We start from the raw sequence: 16,020 nt of genomic DNA, 5'->3' as shown, positions 1-16,020 counted from the left end.
GCATGGATCTTACAGTTGTAGAGTTGCAGTGCAGGAGGCAGATACCCAACAGATAATTATAATAGAGTGTGACAATTTCTGGGATAATTACAGGGAACATTTGGAGTACATAGGAGGGACACCTTCCTAGTCTAATTGGCTGTGTGTGTGTGTGTGAGTGTGTGCGCACGTGTGTGCTGGAGATTGAACCCAGAACTCTCCAAGCAAACACTCTACCACTCAGTGACACCTCCAGTTACCTTAGTGGGCTTAGAGAGTCTCTACAGATGAGGTGTGAGCCTTATTATCTTCTCTTCCTTACCCTTGCTCTTAAGTGACTATAATTCTTAAAAACCTCACCAGCAGCTCAGGAGGCTGAGACAAGAGGATCAAGAGTTCAAAGCCAGCCTCAGCAACTAAGCAACTTGGTGACACCCTATCTCAAAATAAAATAATAAAAAGGGCTGGGGACGTGACTCAGTGGTTAAACTCCCCTGGATGCAATCTCTGGTACAAAAAAGAAAGAAAAGAAAAGAAGGAAAGAAAGAAAGAGAAACAACCAAACAAAACAACTACAACAAAAAACTCAGAATAAATACATCTACTAAGGATTACATTTGTTTTATTCATTGAGAAATTATCTATTTATTATTGTGCCAGGAACCCTTAATATCTACCCTTTTACAAGTTTTAAGTATACAATATGTTAATTGCTGACTATCAACAATATTTATTTTATTGAACATCAAGGATTTTTTAGTAGACAAAATGGACAAAATTCCCACCCCTGTGTAGCCTACATTTCAGTGGGGAAATATAGATAACTAAATACACAAATTTAAATATATATATATATATGTATATATATATATAGTAACTGCAGGAAGATATATATATATATATATATATATATATATATATATATATATAGTAACATATAATACAGAAAAATGTTTATACAATATAAAATATAAATATAAATACAAGAACAAAAGAATGTCCAGTATATTAGAATGGGATACATAGTTGAGAGAAGAATAAGACAGTGGGAGAGATGGAGATTTGAACACGGGTTCAGTTCTAGTTTCCAGGGGGGCATTGATGAAAAGGTGTCACTTAAGTAAAGGCCTAATGGGGCAGAGGGAGTGAGTTGTGTCTGGGGTAACGTCATTCTAGGCAGAGGAAATGGCAAGTGTTAGACTCCTAGAAAGGAGAGCAACAAAGAAGCCAGTGTGGGTGCAGTGTGCACCTGGGGACAGGTGGAAAGGATCTCAGAGGGGAAGGCTGTGAGTGTTGGGTGAGGGATGCTTTCCTATTTTGCAGAAGCCTTGGAGACTGTGAGATGCTGCTCTGGACAGGGGCTGTTCTCTGTCAACCTCATGTACTCTCCTATACTCGCCCCTGAATGCTGGGGCAGGAGACCTACAAACTACAATTCCTAGACTCCCTTGATGATGGCTTCCTGTCAGGGTCTGCCAATGAGAGATAACAGCGGGAGAGTGCAAGATGGGAGAAAGGAAGAGCCCTCCTCTTTTTGGACCAGGTTCCTGCCTGCCTTTCCCACAGAGCAGCTGCTCTAGCAGCAGCAGCAAGTGAGAGGGCTGGGTCCCGCAGCTTGGTTCCATCAGGAATCACTCTTATGGCTCTGATTATAGGTTTGGTGTAACACCATGTTATCTTTTATTCCTCCAGCCGAGGGTGGTGGTGGCTTCCTGCAGTTACTAATCTTTGTAACCAAATCCTATAATACATTCCCTCTGTTTGAAATATCCAGAGAAGGTTCTGTCTTCCTGATTGGATTCAGACTCATATAAAGCCTTGGGGGCAGAGATGGATTGTGATCTGATTTGTTCTTCGAGGCCACTCTGGCTGCTGTATTTGAGAGAAGATGCTCTAGGGCAATGGTGGAAATGGAAGTCAGTTAGGGTCTATGGCTATGATCCTGATGGCAGTGAATGGTAGCCTGGCAGGGTAAAAGTGGTTGAACTATAGAGACTATAGAGGTATTTACAAGGTGGAACCACAGGGTTTGTTTACTGTCCTTTACATTCAGAAATATTGTTTATGACTCTGTATGCAAGATATACATACCTGGTTGGTTTCAAGATGGTGGAATAGAGAAGGTCACTTTCCTGGCTGCTCCATGGCATGAAGCCAAGAGAGCAGATAGGCAGCTTCTCAGCAAGGGTGAAGGAGTGAACCAAGAATTGGCTCCTCCACTCCATGAGTGGAACCCAGGGATGATCAGGGGTGTAGTCTTCCTGCATGGAATGACAATTCCTGGGCCCTGGAAGTGCACTGATTTAAAATCTCCAGATAAACTGGCATTCGGTGAAGAACCTGAAGCCTACCTAAGCCTAAAACCTGCCTCCAGGAGTTCCACTTATGGAATTACCTCTCTCACTCCAACAATCTCACCCTGAGGGTGGGGCCAGCATCACACTCCAGACCACCCCACCTAACACTGCTGGGAAGGAAAGCTGAGAATAGTTTGAACTCCAATGGAAAAAATTCTTTAACTTTTCATTGAGATCTTTTTTTCCCTTCTTTTCTCTGTTTAATTGTGAACTTAGTGGTTCATGGACATTTATACAAATTTATTTATTTTTTCTCATTTCTAGCTTTTAATTTTGGGTGGTACCAGGGATTGAACTAAGGGGCACTCGACCACTGAGCCACACCCCCAACCCTATTTTGTATTTTATTTAGAGACAGAGTCTCACTTGAGTTGTTTAGTGCCTTGCTGTTGCTGAGGCTGGCTTTGGACTCACTCATGTCTCAGCCTCCCAAACCCCATGGGATTACAGGCATGTGACACCATGCTGGGCTTCATTTTGAGCATTTTTGAAGTCAGTTATTTTTAACGAATAAGTTTTTTTGAGGATTAGGATTTTGGTTAGTATATTTTCATTTTGTTTGCATTCTCTTATTGTTATTTCTAAGTTTTAAAATTTTTATTTTTTATATATTTTTTCCTCTCCCTTGTTTACATTTAGAAATATTGTTTATTTTTCTCTTTTCTTCTGCTAACAGCCAATCTGTATTGTTGTTTCTTTCACTCTTCCTTTAATGTTTTACTTTTATCTTCTCTCCCCTTCCCTTATAATCCTTACATCTTACATCACTTCTGTTCTCTCCCAGTCCACCACTTGAAATTGTAAACCCTTTTGCAAACTTGTTGTTTTTATTGTTTGCAATAACTGATCATATAATTTCTGCTTATTGTGATAATTAACATTATAATCATAGTAAGAGGTATTTGTTTAATGCTGTATATTGTTTGCATTGGTTGTTGTTATTATTTGTCTCCCTTTAAATAGTGAGGTACTGGAAATCTTCAGGGACACTATAAGTCCACAGAATAGAGACTCTACCACCTCAGATCAATTTAGAATGTACAGAGTTAAACTGATCTGTGGAATAAAGAACGATAAAAAGATTGAAATCAGAGAGAAAATACCAGAAGTGAACTATCACTTCAACAAAGAGACAGAGATTCTGAAAAAAAAAATTTAAGCAGAAATCCTCAAAATGAACGAATCAATAAACCAAATTAAAAATTCAATTGAAAGCATCAACAACAGACCAGATCACTTGGAAGACAGTTTCAGGCAATGAACACAAAACATATAATCTTGAAAATAAAGTTGACTTTGGAGAAAAGATGTTAAGAGACCATGAACAGAACTTCCAAGGAGTATGAGATAATCTGAAAAGACCAAATTTAAGATTTATTGGGATAGATGAAGGTGCAGAGATACAAATGAAAGGAATGCACATTTTTTTCAATGAGATAGTATCAGAAAATTTCCCAAGCCCAAAGAATGAAATGGAAAATCAAATATAGGAGGCTTCCAGGACCCCAAATATAAAAAATTACAATAGTCCCACACAGGCACATTATTATGAAAATGCCTAACATACAGAATAAGGGTAGAATTTTAAAGGCTACCAGAAAAAATATAGGGTCACAATCATAGGGAAACCAATCTGGGTCTCGGCTGATTTCTCAACTCAGACCCTCAAAACTAGGAGGTCTTGGAATAAGATATATTAAGTTTTGAAAGAAACTGGATGCCAGCCAAAAATACTATACCCAGCAAAATTAAGCTTCAGAAATGACAATGAAATTAAAACCTTCCAAGATAAACAAATGTTAACCTTTTAACATTTCACAACTAGAAAGCCTGCACTACAAAACATACTCTATAAAATATTCCATGAAGAAGAAATAGAAAATAAAAGTGAAAAGCAGCAAAGGGAGGAGCTATACTAGAAGAACAGTCAGTCAAAGGAGAAACAAATTCAAATTAAAAAAAAGGACAAGGAAGGACATTTCATGCTGCTTAAGGGAATTATACATCAATAAGACATAACATTGTAAATATTTATGAATCAAACAATGGAGCATCTACATACATCAAACAAACTCTTCTCAATTTCAAGAATCAAATAGACCACACACAAGAATACTGGGTGATTTTAATACACCTCTCTCATCACTGGATAGATCCTTCAAACAAAAACTAAATAAAGAAGCTATAAAACTAAAGAAAACAATTAATAATTTAGACTTAACAGACATATGTAGAATATTTCATCCATCAGTGACTGAATACACTTTCTTCTCAGCAGTACATGGATCCTTCTCTAAAATATATGATTATCTTAGGCCACAAAGCAACTCTTAGCCAATACAAAAAAATAGAGATAATACTTTGCATTTTATTGGATTATAATGAAATGAAATTAATAACCAATGATAAAATAAAAATAGAAGATACTCTAAAACAGACTTATTATAATAAAATTCCACTTAAGAAAAATAGACACTTTCCTGTTCTAATTAATGCAGAAAGCTAAATATCACTTAATTTACCCTTTGCAATTGTAAAAATGACAATGTTGGGTTACATTATTATCCAAAGAACCATTCACTAATAAATAACCTCGGAAATATCTAATATTAATAAAGGTCAATTTGTATTTGATATTAAATATCAATTGTCCTTGAATTAACATTTTTATCTTCTCCAAGCTAGTAGCCAGCTTCAGTGTCCCTAAAGTATATACCCACTCATTCTATACTAAGAAAGAGGAAGTATACATTTATTTAGTTATGCATTAATCCTTAAATTTTAAGCATTTGTTTGTGAATAAATAATAAAAAATACTTATACGTGTGCAAGTGAACAAGAACCAAATTAGACAGCATTTCATTTGAAGCCTAAGGAAAAAAGCATTCATTGTACATAAAACTAAATTTGTAGAATTTAACTGATGAAACTGGTCCTCATACACTATTCTGATTAAAGTAGTTTTATATACAATTCAAAGAATAAAAAGCCAAATATATACCTCTAAATATAACATTGTCTCTGCTCTACCCCACAATACTATTATAAAGTATTTTCGATATCAGAAGGAGTTATTTATATCATAAATTCTGTTGCCATCTAGATACATTTTAACTTGGGTCTAGCATTATTCATTCACACTTTCTTTGTATGAATTTACTATATATTTATATCCAACATTATATTGTGATTAAAATTTTTCAACAAAAAAGCTGGAAAAAGGAAATATTGATAGACTCTACCTAAATCAATAATCAGCACTTTCTTGTTCACTTGTTCAGAAACCTACCATGTGTCCAATTCTCTATTCATTATTTAATTAATTAGTGTACTTTATGCTAAATACTGCAGCATAATATCAACTTATTTTAAATATTGGCTTACTGTTTCTTTTGAGATACATAAAATGAAGTATGAGAATCATAAGAGCACATTTGCTTTATGCACATATTAATGAATTCATACATGTATGTAATCCTAAAATCCATAAAGAGATGAAACTTTACCACAACCCCCCAAATTTCCCTTCTATCCTTTTGAGTAAAATCTTGCCCTAAATTTTCATGAAACAACCACTGTTTTAACTGATTGTTTTCTTTTGTTTTAAACCTTGGTGTAAAAAATATTGTATCAATATATGTATACATAACTTCTTTCGCTCAGAATAGACACATGTACATATCTGAGATCCATCTACATACAAGCATGTATCAGTATTTCTTTTTATTGCAGAGTGTTTTATTATATGCATGTACTATGGATTGTAAATTAATTCTTTTTTTTGTTTTTGAATATGCATGACAGTAGGGTGTCTTTTGACATATTATACATACATCGAGTGCAACCCATTCCGATGAGGATCCCATTGTGGTTGTACATGATGTGGAGTTACACTGATCAGCTATTCATAGATGAGCATAGGAGAGTTATGTCTGATTAATTCTACTGTCTTTCCTATTCCCATCTCTTTTCTCTTCCTTTCATTCCCCTTTGTTGTCGATGGATATTGTTCTATTTCTAACTTTTACCTGTTTTAAATAAAGTTGCAATAAACGAGTGGGGGTGAAGGGAGATGTCTGGTTCTTTGCCTACTGGTAGAAATAAGTTTGCACTAAATTATCCACTTCCTACTTTGTGACCTACGAACATTTGCCAGTGGGTTGGGCAGTATTGGTGCAAGTTTAGCCAACTATTACTCCCAGGATGACAAGGATCCCTTCAGATCAAGGGGAAAAAAAATAAAGATTAAAAACCATCATGACACTGTAATTAAAATAATTTATATCCTTTAAAATTCAACAATTTTTAAAAATGAATGGATGTCTTTAAAAATTCAACATTTATCCATTGATTTATTCATGGAACAATTTTCACTGGATTTCTAGTAAGTTGTAGGCATTTGTAATAGGTCCTTAGAATAAAAAACGAGCCAGGCACAGTACTACATTCCTATACTCCCAGCAACTCATGAAGCTGAGGCAGGGATTTGCCAGTTCAGGATCAGCCTCATCAACTTAGACTCTGTCTCAAAGTAAAAAATAAAAAGGACTGGCAATGTAACTCAGTAGTAAAGCATCCCTGGTTTTAATCCCTAGTATCAACAAAACAAGACAAACCCCAATATCATTGGTATTAAAGTCTCATGCCTCAGCATAATAAACAAATTTGGCCTCAATTTGTGAAAAACACCATTGCTGCTTAGTCTGGTGATTTTCATTTCCTCTGCTAGCCAGTTTAGCTGGGCTCAATTTGGTGTTTGTATATGCAATATATTTCCCAATTTAACAAGCACATATCACCTTACTGTGCAGGACCCTTATCTAAGCACTTTACATTTACCAACTCCCCAAACCATCCTAACAATAAAATTCATTCAGTTTACTGATCACCTCTTGGTCCCACACATGCTGCTTCTTTCCATGCCACACCCATCCAAACTAAACAGTGGGCCTTTTCTGTGGTTCTCAACAATGCCTGGGCATGGAAGTAATGAATGGCATTGAAAATGGCATATACTTGGAGGCTGATCTTGAGTCACAAGGATGTGAACACGTTGCAAGACTTGTTTTGCTCACTGTGCTGCTCCCTGGAACCACAGAACCAGGCTGCTGGTCTCGCCTCCCTTCTCATCTTAGTTTACTCCTGTTAGTATTTTGTTAGCACAGTAGCTCATGTCTTTGGCCCTGGTTCCCAACTGTGGCTCAGCCTCAAGGCCTATCTGCCCCTCACACACACAGATCTGTAGAGCCCAGGGGCCGTCCTTTCTAAGACTCACCCTTTTGGGAAGACACTTGTGGTGTGCAATGGCAATGTGTTTCCCTCCTTGCTTGCCTTGTAGATTTGGTGGGGCTAGAAAGGCAAAGTCTCTAGGTCTAAGCCATTGCCCTCTACTTTTTTTTTTCTTGTTTTCATTTTGACTTTCAGGTAAGATCTCCATGAAGAGTGAGTTGCCAATTTAAACTTTTTTTTTTTTCCCTAAATAAGCAATGGATGCTTGTTGTGAGATAGATTTTTGTCAGCACGAGAAGCCTTTTTTTCAGTGTATTATCGTTATACTGCTATAGTTAATAGTGAGGTTCATTTTGACATATTCATAAATATATATATAGCATAACTTTCTCCATTTCAATCCCAGGCACTTCCCCCTTCCCTCCTTGATCATCTTTTATACTCTATTGGTCTGTCTTCTATTTATTTTTTAATTGATGCATTGTGGTTAGATATAATATTGGAATGCATTATGGAATACATACACATAGCATAATTTGGTTAACTTCATGCCCCAATTCTTCCCCTGTCCCTCCCCTTCTCCTCTTCAAAACTGTATTCAGCATTAACTTTGTGACCTATAATTTACCTTCCAAATTCACCTGGCCAAAAGCATCAATTAAGCTTAAGTCATAAGGAAGATGATTTAAAAAAAATTCTAAGTCTCCTACAAATATGAATCCCTTTGGTAATATATTCATTTGGGATGAACACTAGTGACATTTCTAAGAAAAAAAATTCTGTGGTTCACTAGAGCTTAACCGGAGTGAATTTTATGCTAAAAGTAAATTTGAAAGAAATGTTCACAGTTGTTTTTATCACCTGTCCTCATTAGTTGCATCTCTTAATTTTCTAATTAAACACAGTAATTATAGAGAGTTCACATTCATGCAATTATGTGTGAGAGAGAAATAGAGTTATGTCAGTGTCAAAATTATGGCATATAATTACTGCCTGTGTTAAAGAACATGTAAAATCCAGAGGGAAAAAAGAAGTTAGCAAGTTAGTGAGGCCCTAAGCAACTTAGGGAGACCCTGGAACTTTAGTAGAACCTCCTCATTGTTTTGAGAGTTGGGGTTGGGAAGAGAAAGAAGGAAGGAAGGGGGCAGTTAAGTCATGCCTTGATAAAACTAGAGTCCACTTAATTTCCTTAAACACTATGAGTTTCCTCTTTGTACAGTTTCCTTAGCATCACCTCTACCCAGCTCCCAAGCACGTCTTCCCCTATCCTGATTATTTCCCAGAAGATTAGGATCATTCATTTATACTAAGGTATAAGTGGTTTGTAGAGAATTGACCATGCCTGCTTTTTTTTTTTTTAGGTTTGAGATGTTACATCTTTGGAGGCTTCATATATGTGAGGTCATATGAAAGACGCAACCAGGCACAAATAGGAAAGAAATATAATATCTTCCCTCCAGGACATCTTTGTTTCACAGATAGCCAGATATTTAAATGAATATTTAGAGAATACAGTCATAGGGGTCAGAAAAGGAAGAGAGCAGAGAGTGGTTAACTCTTCTTAAGATGTTGAACTTCCTCATTCAGCATGAGCTCCCTGTAGACAGGAACTGTATGTCTCATCCGTCACCGTATCCCAGAATCTTACCACAGTGTCTGGCCCAGAGATGTTCAATAAACATTTGGTGATTTATTGTTTTCAGAGATACGATGGTTGGTTTCATCCCCAGGGCCTTCAATGTATTGGTTTATGGGCCAGCGGTCAGCTCCTAAAGTGGCTCCCACTGACACCCACCTCAGAATTCCCTGCCCTTGAGTGTGGACTGGACCTAGTGACTTTCTTCTCACAACAGGACACCTGACAAAAATGATGTGCATCACTCCTGAGCTTAGGTTATAAAAGACTATGATTCCCTGTTTTTATTTTTATTTTTTAATCATCCACTTGATGAAGCCAGCTGCTGTGACATGAGCTGCTTTTGGAAGGGTTCACATGACAAAGAGCAGAAACTAGCCCCCAGCCAAGAGCCAGGGGTGAAACTGAGGCCGTCAGTCAGTGAACTGATGAAACCAAATCCTGCCAATGACCAGAGGTGTGAGCTTGGCAGGGGCGCCTTCCTGCTGAGCTTAAGATGACAGCAGCTGGCCAGGCACCGTGGAACATGTCGGTAATTCCAGTGACTCAGGAGGCTAAGGCAAGAGGACTGCAAGTTTGAGGTCACCCTAAGCAAATTTGTCAGGCCCTAAGCAACTTAGGGAGATCCTGTCTCAAAATAATAAATAAATAAATAAGCAAATAAGCAAATAAGCAAATAAATAAATAAATAAATAAATGGCTGGAGATGTGACTTAGTGGCAAAGCACCCTTGGATTCAATCCCCAGTACCAAAAAAAAAAAAAAAAAAAAAAAAAAAAAAAAAAAAAAAAGTGACAGCAACAGTGACACCTGAACTGTAGGCCTAGGAGAGACCTGGGAGGAAAGCCACTCAGCTGTGTGAGGCACAGACAATACACTTTGAGTTAGTAAGGATTGTTTTGAGATAGGAAGGAAGTTTGGAGATGATGTGTCACAAAAAAGTGATAACTAATATAAAGTCAGACCATCTTCTATTACTGATTGAATCTTTTATGTCCAAGGGTTTTTTGTTTTTTTTTTTTTGTATGGAGAGGAAAATCTTCAATCATTTGTTTTTTGTTTAATGATCAATTTATTAAGCTTGTGAATCTGATACCAAAAACCGAAAACCAATTTTTCTTGGGGCCTTTAAACATCGATTACAAATTTATTAAGCAAATCATTTAAGAAAATTAAGCTAGATGCAATTATATATTTAGAATGGCTAATCCTTTTAAACATTTCTAAACCTTAATTCACAAACATAAAAACAAAAATCACAGAATCTTTTTGCTAGAGTTGCACTTAAATCTACTCTAAAGCATCAATATCATAGACTTGTACTTATTTTTCTATGCTTGTTTTGATATATCTGCAGGTTTCAGTATTATTATTGTTATATTTTTCCTTTCTGGGGTCACAGATTTTCTTAGGCAGACTCAGAGAAAAGATTATCTTATCGGAACAGCTTAGATTGCAGGAATTGGTGAGTTGGATGATTAATTCTTGGGCAGGCTTGATTGCTTCTCCCAAGGTGATTCTAATCCGAACCACAGTTCCATAGCAAGCTTTTCTATCATTACTGGTGTCTATTATGCCAGTGAAAGTGTTTCAGGCCTTCTCTTATGCCTAGGGTTTAATTTTTGCAATCTAGTATCTGTCCCTGAAATTAAAAAAAAAATCACCTGTCCATTGTTATATAACTGATTATCTTGTCATAATCAAATATTGATTTGATGCCTTAGCATTAAAAGCTGACATCTTCCCTTCTGGCACTGAGATCTAATCTCCCAGGAGTTGAGGGCTGGAGTCTGTAATTGGCATTCCTTTGCCGGTCATCTGGTGGTTGATTACTTTGGAAAACACTGTAGAGCCCTCCTCCTGGTTCATTATTGTGAGCACCCACTCATGCTGAGCAACCCTTCCTATTCCTGGCACCTACTTTTTCTGGGAATATTTGTCTTCTAGTTTCCAATATTTGTTCTCTTTATACAGATAGAGAAAGGCAGATGATCATGTCTCATGGACATAAAAACTAATAGAAGAACTATCAAGCCTTCCTAATTATTAAAATCAGTAAACAATACACAGGGTTATATTCACCATTTTGTATTGCAAGAAAGTTTTTGGCAGATTTCATATTAAATTTTCTATTTTGAGTCATTTTGAAGTCATAGACTTTCACAAGACTCATTTCTATACGCTATCGTGATGATGATGGTGATGACTTTGATGATTGGATTATAATTTATCTCAAAAGACAGATCATCTTTTTTCCAAATGTGCCAGACTAAACTAGAGTATCTTAGAATGCACACATTTGGGTGATAAAACTATAAAAAACTAAAGGAACTTATCAACATAATATGAAGAAAGGAGAGGAAGCATGATGGGAAGAGGCTCATAGAAGGGGGAAAAGGGGTGGGTGCAAGTTCTACTTTTTGGCCCAGGCATATATTTTTTTTTATTGGTTGTTCAAAACATTACATAGTTCTTGATATATCATATTTCACACTTTGATTCAAGTGGGTTATGAACTCCCATTTTTACCCCGTATACAGATTGCAGAATCACATCAGTTACACTTCCACTGATTTACATATTGCCATACTCATGTCTGTTGTATTCTGCTGCCTTTCCTATCCTCTACTATCCCCCCTCCCCTCCCCTCCCCTCCCCTCTTCTCTCTCTACCCCCTCTACTGTAATTCATTTCTCCCCCTTGTATTATTTTTCCCTTTCCCCTCACTTCCTCTTGTATGTAATTTTGTATAACCCTGAGGGTCTCCTTCCATTTCCATGCAATTTCCCTTCTCTCTCCCTTTCCCTCCCACCTCTCATCCCTGTTTAATGTTAGTCTTCTTCTCATGCTCTTCTTCCCTACTCTGTTCTTAGTTACTTTCCTTATATCAAAGAAGACATTTGGCATTTGTTTTTTAGGGATTGGCTAGCTTCACTTAGCATAACCTGCTCTAATGCCATCCATTTCCCTCCAAATTCTACAACAACAAGTGTTGGAGAGGATGTGGGGAAAAGGGTACACTTGTACATTGTTGGTGGGACTGCAAATTGGTGCAGCCAATTTGGAAAGCAGTATGGAGATTTCTTGGAAAGCTGGGAATGGAACCACCATTTGACCCAGCTATTCCCCTTCTCGGTCTATTCCCTAAAGACCTAAAAAGAGTATGCTACAGGGACACTGCTACATCGATGTTCATAGCAGCACAATTCACAATAGCAAGACTGTGGAAGCAACCTAGATGCCCTTCAATAGACGAATGGATAAAAAAAATGTGGCATTTATACACAATGGAGTATTACTCTGCATTAAAAAATGACAAAATCATAGAATTCAGGCATGTATTTATTTTGTTTTGTTTTCATTATTTGAACTTTGTTTTTACAATAAAAATTTTTATTTTAAACATTGTCACTATTTACCCATTGAGGGGGGGACCCTTTATGTTCCTCTCTTATCCTTTACATCCTTGCTTTTTGGCAACAGAAGGAGGGTGGAAAAATGTTCTGATTTTTTTTTCTGTCCTAAATCATGGAATTGGCTATTCTCCAAGGGATTCTGTTTCCTTATAGTAAAAAATAATAATAATAATAATGATTTTAAATCCCAGGAACGAAGCTCTGGGAATGTTCTAGAAGGTGCAGTGATCCAGAGTTCTATTAATGTTGCTGCTGGGTCACTCAGAGCTGAAAAAGTACTTTTAAAGGTCATTATTTCACACCAATATTTCCAATTTAACTTTACTATATTGCTATTCCATGCTTTTCTTATGCCATATAAGGTTTCATCAACTTAACAGAGCTTTCTCCTGAATTGACAGGCCTTTGTTATATCATCAAACTCCTGGGTGAAGCCAAGACATGCCTTCTGTTAATCTTCTCTTTGGTGTAGAATGTCCATGCTTTTATCATTCACATCATTCATTATTTTTGGCCATATTTTCCAAATTCATATTATTATTTTCTTAATATTTTGGCTTCATTGACACCAAGTTGACTTCCTTAAAATAATTAGCTTCATATTAAGCAGTAATATCTATCAAATCATTGTGTGTGTGTGTGTGTGTGTGTGGTAGTGGGGATTAAACCCATGGGCAATGAGCTATGCCTCCTGCCCCTTTTTATTTATTTATTTAATTTAATTTTGAGACAGAGTTTTGCTATGTTGCCCAGGCTGGCCTCAAACTTGCCATCCTCCTGCCTCAGTCTCCCAAGTTGCTGGGGTTACAGGTCTGTGCCACCATGCCTAGCAAGATAATTATGCTTAAGTAACTGGTCATGTCTTTCCAGTACACATTAAGAAGAATACATTAATGTTGGAATTTGAGGGCGCTCAAGAAATGTCACTTTGTTCATGGCTTTTTAAGTTTTAAGTTATTTGAGGGGACTCTAGAACTGTTACTTTATTTATGGTCTTTAACTATTCAAGTACATTAAGCTTGTACCATATGAAAGATAGAGAAGGATCAGGAAGATGAAGCTTAAAATATCATCTTTGTTACTAATGAAAGCTACTTTGAGGGATGTAGCTTAGGTGCTGGACAATTATGGGCTTCCTAAGAGTGGACTGCAGGCTTTGGCAGACATTTTTACCTGCGGGCCATTCCTATAGTGAGGCCCCATTTGTCTCAGAGCCCAGAACACAGCAGACACCATCCTCCCTGAAAAAGATTCCAAAACCCCAGGAGGGAAAGAAACCATACCTAGTTTTCCCTTAATACTCATCAGTTAGGCAGGAGTGAGTAAGGGATCCCACAGGGGCCAGAAACATTCAGTTAAGTTACATTCCTGTAATTAAAACACAAAGCTAGGGGAATGACTACTACTAATACATGTTTTTCCATGTATCAAGTCAAAGCATCTCAAGGACATTTGGGGGAAATTTTACTACAGTAAAGAGTTACAAAAACATGCCTGTGAGGTTCACCTCACCAGATCTTGCTTGGGCACCTCTTCAATTGCTATGTTTGCAAGAATAGGTTGATTGTAGAAGAGTGTCTGAATTGTAGAAGAGTGTCTGAATACAGGGCTGGGGTTGTGGCTCAGTGGTAGAATACTTGCCTACCATGTGTGAGACACTGGGTTTGATTCTCAGCACCACATAAAAATAAATAAAAATAAAGGTTCATCCACAATTAAAAATATATAAATTGAAAAAGAAGCAGCAGCAGCAGCAGCAGCAGAAGCAGCAGCTGGGCCCGGTGGCACATGCCTGTGATCCCAGCTGCTCAGGAGGCTGAGGTAGGAGGACAGCAAGTTCAAAGCCAGCCTCAGCAATGGTGAAACATTAAGCAACTCAGTGAGATCCTGTCTCTAAATAAAATACAAAATAGGGCTAGGGATGTGGCTCAGTGGTGGAGTACCCCTGAGTTCAATCTCCAGTACCAAGGGGAAAAAAAAAAGAGAGAGAGAGAGTGTCTGATGACAGCTCAGACTTCTGTCAATCAGACTGTGGCAGCACATGCACCATCTTGGCCTGCTATGGCAATTGGTCTAGTGGAGGTCACGGGCTCATCCCAGGACTCCCTGAGTCATCATTGTGGCCAGAGAGGGAATACACTCTCTAGCTTAGCCTAGGTCTCAGCTGCAGGGTGGCACATAGGTTAAGAATGTAAGTAGAGTATTTCTCCAGAAAGACTTGGGCTATACCTATGCTGGGTAGAAAAATCCAAGACACTTCTGACTCATCTCTTTCATGTCCATGTTTGATGTTACTTCTTCAGGAGAGTCTCCCTGGGCACACACAGAATTGGATGCTCTCATCATTTCCTTTACTTTTTCTACAAGGCAAAATACATAATGTGTATTTAGTTTTTTGGTGATTTGTTTAGCATCTGCTTCTGTCATAGAGAGTAAGCTCTTTGGATCTGTTTCGTTCATTATGTCTTCAGCATCTAGAAAAGCACCTTGTGTGTGTGGGAGCTTCCAAAGATTATTACTGAAAGAAGAAACAGTAATTACCACCTATTTATATATATTCACTGATTTTATTCTGTCTCTTTCTCTCTTGATTTTTACATTTTTATCTGTTTTCAGATAAAGATATGGAGCATGTCATGGCTGATTTTCTGCATCAACTGGGTAGGGGACTGTCTAGGTAACTGGCAAAAACATTTTTGGGTGTGTTCTTCAGGTTGTCTCTGGAAGCGATCAGCATTTGATTCAGTGGAATGGGTAGAGAAGACCTCTCACCAAAGCATCATCCAGTCTGTTGAGGATCAGACAAAACAAAACAGCAGAGGAATGGTGAATTTACTCTCTCTTCTGGGGCTGGACATCTATCTCCTCTGGCCTTTGCATATCAGAACTCCAGGTTCTCAGGCCTGCAGCCTCTGGGACTGACCCAGGGGCCCCCTGAACTCAGGCATTCTGCCCGACACTGGGAGATGTGCCACTGTGCCTGGCTCCATTCCTTTGGATTAGGACAGAATTACACCATGAGCTCTCTGGGTTTTTCTGACTGGATGGCAGGTTATGGGACTTCTTAGTCTCCATGAACACGTGAGCCAACTCCCATGACAAATCCCTTCGTATGTCTGTATATATTCTATTGGTTCTTTTTTTTTTCCTGAAGAACCTTAATACAGATTCACATATTGGAGGTTTTGGTCAAAGACATATGGCTTGTTATGTCTAGGTTAACAAGTAGATCCATTTTAGTAAAACGGTACAGGTAACAGATTGGACTAATAAAAGCATGGGTTTTTAAACGCTTCTACAGTAAACTTTACACTGCAGCAAAATGTAAAAACAGGTTTCTAAGAATCTATAAATCAACATAATACATTAGAGTGTTACAAAAAACTAAGTAGAACTGTATTTT

This window comes from Urocitellus parryii, chromosome 1 (genome assembly GCF_045843805.1).
Source record: "Urocitellus parryii isolate mUroPar1 chromosome 1, mUroPar1.hap1, whole genome shotgun sequence".
In the NCBI taxonomy this organism is placed as follows: domain Eukaryota; kingdom Metazoa; phylum Chordata; class Mammalia; order Rodentia; family Sciuridae; genus Urocitellus; species Urocitellus parryii.
This window is presented reverse-complemented; position numbering follows the sequence as displayed.